General features: G+C 46.7%; 1 non-coding gene across 1 annotated transcript; it reads left to right on the forward strand.

Annotated features, from left to right (window-relative positions):
* The first annotated feature begins 4,184 nt into the window (after positions 1-4,184).
* TRNAL-CAG lies at positions 4,185-4,267 on the forward strand. The gene has a single exon. It is a non-coding gene; the product is annotated as a tRNA-Leu (tRNA).
* Position 4,268: the final 1 nt, after the last annotated feature.

The following is a 4,268-nucleotide window of genomic DNA, read 5'->3' on the forward strand; positions in this document are numbered from 1 at the left end:
CTTTAGATTCTCAGTGCTGTGCTTTAACCCCCTGCGCCACCAGGGAGGGCCAAATAAGTAAAATCTTTTAAAAATAAACACACAATTCACAGGTTACACTGGAATTCATTCAGCAGCTTCCAGAAGCCAACTTCAGGCTGTGGCCGACTGAAATCTAACAGACACTGGGTGCTTCTCCAACTGCTAGGAGGGCCGTTTGTGTCGGTCTCTTTATTACTTGTAAGTACGCGATGTATTTGTTTATTTCTTTGAACTTTGCAAATACATCTCTAAACCTGCAACTTTCCTTCTATTTAATCACTAAGAAGAGTTTGGAGTATGGAGTATCCAATCGGGTCTTCATTTTGTTAAACTTTCTTTCATTTATTTATGCATACAGAACTTAGGTACAGAGGTGGTTTGAGGCTTCACCAGAGACAGAATGGGGAGTAGAATAGGTAGACCAAGGAAGTACACTGCTGAGGGGAGCAGCGGGGAGACAGGAGAGGTCTGTTGTGCTATGTGGGTCACCTCCGGGGCGGGGATCGAACTCACACTGAAGCAGCTGCAGCCAGCTTGCAGTGCTGCGTCCTAACCCGTTGTGCCATCAGGGAGGGCCTTATTATTATTATTTTTTAATTCACCACATATGTATATTTGAAATACAGAGCCTTGCATTACATGTAATATTGAAATTGTTAATCCAAAATCAAATCATACTATATCTATTGAAGCTTAATGTTTCCATTTAACACTGTCTTGGAAACTTCTCCATGATGGCACAGGAAGACTGGCCTTATTGTTTTTGCAATAACTCTTTTTGCATAATCATTTCCCCTTTCCCTATTAGTAAACAATTAACATCCAGTAGGTATTCCTGTTATGTACACGCCTTTGTACACACATGTGAATCTTTCTATGGCCCCTGGCTTCAAAGCAGACCTGGATTAAAGGATATTCGCATATTTATTTCTTTATAGGTATTTCCAAATTGCTCCCCAAAACCCTATTAGTTGACAACCTCCCCCAAAGAGTAAGCCATTGTCCTTCCCATTGGCTGGATGCATTTTTAATGAAGTTTCATTGTTTCTATTTGCACTTCCTAATCCTTAGGAAATGAATTTCTGAGTTCCCCTTTCTACTTAATGGCTACTCATATTTTATTTTATTTTTAAAGATTTATTTATACATAAAGAATTGGGGTGTAAGGACAGAAATGTTGGGGATGAGAGGACTCACCAAAGACAGAGTGGGGAGCAGAACAGGCAGGTCTACGGAAATACACTGCTGATGGGAGCAGGTGAGACAGGAGAGGTCTGCTGCGCCACAAGGGTCCAGGGATAGAACTCAGGCGGCAGCAGTGACAGCTAGTTGTTACCCCTAAGCCACCAGGGAGGCCTCATATTTCCTTTTCTGTGAGTTTAGGATTTGACTCATTTGCTTTTGTGTTACACAATTCTTTGTGGCCTAGGGGTTAAGTTTCAGTGCTATCACCTCTAAGGCCTGAGTTCAATCCCGGCCTGTGTGCCTGCTGGGAGATGTGTCCAGTCAGGGCCAGGGTGTGACCCCCAGGGTGCAGCAGGCCTCTCCTGTCTTGGGGCTGCTCTTCTCAGCAGTGTGTGTCAGCAAATTCACCTGTTCTGCTCCCCACTCTTTCCTCTCTCTCTCACACACACAAATCACACCTCAGGCAGGACTACACCCCTGTTCTTCTACATAAAGAAGATAGATAGATAGATAGATAGATAGATAGATAGATACTCTAGTTTAAAAAAAAAAATTAAGCTTTCCCAGAGAGAGGCCTGGACATTGGCTTTAGCTTCTGGGAGGAGGTGGGGGTCATCTCTAACCCTTGGCACGTCTGATGGGAACCTCCTGGCCTAGGATGGGGTCTGCCACTCTGCGTCCTCCTTTGGACGCATCCAAGGAGCAGGCTGGTACTGGGGTGAGCATGAAGATGACAGCACCAGCAGCTCTGTATATTCTAGGCAAACGCCCGTTTCATCCGCTGCTGCCAGGACTGAACTTCCTGGGGCTGGGAAAACACCTGAGACCTGCAGGGTGGAGGTGCCCTTTAAATAGAAGAGCAACTAAGCAGGGGTCACTCAGGCTGATGGTACAAGAGCAAAGGTCAGGTATGGACGCCTGTGTGCCTGCTGGGAGATGCATCCAGTGCACGGAGCAGGGCAAGGTGCTGGCACAGTTGGCCAGCCTGCGGCTCAGTTACTGATTGGCCCAGATGCCCAGGCCCATGTGCCCGCTGGGATTGGGCCAGAGGTTCTTTGGGGTGTTAGCCTTTAGTTGAGGAATCCATGGCTCCAGCTCCTGAGAGGTGAGGTGATGCCCGGTGGTGGGTGCCCGAGGGTGGGTGGACCACCCCGTCCCGTCCAGGAGCTGGCAGCCTGTGGAGGTCTGGGGTGACGTTTCCAGGACTTCCTGCCCTTGCCCTCCCCCATCAAGTTGTCTCGTTCTTCTTTGGCCTGTTTACACTGAGAACTTCTTCACATATTTGTGCCCTAGGTAAGTGAGACTCTTGCAATCTCTGCCCTTTTGGAGACCTCAGTTTTAGGGACACATGCACATTTACACAGACTATTTCAATCCTATAGTGCTTTGAGGGGTCACCCCAAGAGTTTGTGGGCCCACAGAGGAAGGGGAAAATCCAGCCAAGGTAAAGGAGCATCAGAGAAGGCTTCCTGGAGGAGGTGACACTGCCAGTTTCCTTCCACCTCTGTTCCACGGGTGCATGGCCCAGCTCCAGCTGTGGACGCTGTTCCTATCCCCAATCTGCTCATCACCCTGCTGCTGGGGAGCTGCCCCCACCTTCATAATTCCTTGGCCTGACCTTGGCCCACAGGTCCAGAAGCTTCCTTAAGGCCTGCTCTTCAGGATACCAGGCTTCACCAACTCCATCACCCCCAGAGTCTTAACCTCCCCCCTTTTTTTGTCTAATGGGAAATTGGCACTTGCCAATTATATCCACTGTTCTGTGGTTGCTGTAGCAAGTTTCCTACCTGTAGATAAGCAGTTTTTCTATTTTCCCACTGGATGTTGAGTATTTCTTTTTAACTAAAAAAATGACAGTTCTTCAGAAAAAATAAAAATAAAATTACCGGGTGATTCAGGAATTCCATTTTGGGTGTATATGCCAGACAACTGACAGCAGGATCTCTAAGAGATATTTGTGTACCCGTGTTCACAGCAGTAATTAAAATGTGGAAGCAAGTCAGGCGTCCTTTGAGAGAGGAACAAGCAAAATATGGTCGATACATGCAATGGAATATTATTCAGCCTTAAAAAGGAAAGAAAATCTGACAACTTTATATAAGGTGGATGAACCTTGAAGACACTGGCTTATGTGAAGTACAGGACAAGGTTGTATATTTTCACCTCGAACAATCAAATCTATAGACAGAAAGTAGACTGTAGAATGGGTGGCTGTCAGGAGAAAATGGGGGATAATTGTCTACTGGGTATAGAGTTTTGGTTTTGCAAGTTGCAAAGAGTTTTGGGATAAATATGGTGACGGTTATGAATGTATTTAGTAACAATGAAGTGTACAATTAAAAATGCTTAAGTTGGTAAATGTGTTTTTAGACCAAGAAGGACTCACTCAATTCCAAACCTTGGTACACATCAAGCTTTTGGAGACAGATAAATCGTCTCTTATTCAAGTTTAACAGCCTCCAACTTTGCCCTTGTTGGGTTGTTTAAAAGATATAAACCCCAACTCTTCCTGGGTGAGTTCCCTGGCGCCAGGCTTCCCGTCCTGAGGAACGAAGGACAAACTCCCTCACACACAGAGCAGCCGCCTTTCCAAAGGAACCGTCCAGACACCGGTCCACGCTGACCCCCAGGGACCCAACGGGAGACCCCCCCCTTAGACCCACGGCAGCAGTTAAAGATAATCGGCGAGCGGCGATCCTTTCATTATAGTTTCGTTTCTATTGTAGTTCTTTTTATGGCTATTTTCTACTGATGGCAAGGGAAACCGATTTCCATTTCTGCTCAGGTTAGTTTCCATTTGCAGCAGTAAAATGGTTGAACCAGATAAAGAGTGGTGGTAATTCGGAGCCAGGCCGGCGATTGCAGTGGTGAGGACACTGGCTGTAAGGCCAGAATCGAAATTGTCCCTTACTGTTTCCCAACGCAGTTGCGTCACACTTAGAACTACCTTAGACCGTACAAGCGAGAACTCACAGGCAGTCAGGATGGCCGAGCGGTCTAAGGCGCTGCGTTCAGGTCGCAGTCTCCCCTGGAGGCGTGGGTTCGAATCCCACTTCTGACAA

Source organism: Condylura cristata, unplaced genomic scaffold (assembly GCF_000260355.1).
Source record: "Condylura cristata isolate star-nosed mole 26May11 unplaced genomic scaffold, ConCri1.0 scaffold00039, whole genome shotgun sequence".
Taxonomy (NCBI): Eukaryota; Metazoa; Chordata; class Mammalia; order Eulipotyphla; family Talpidae; genus Condylura; species Condylura cristata.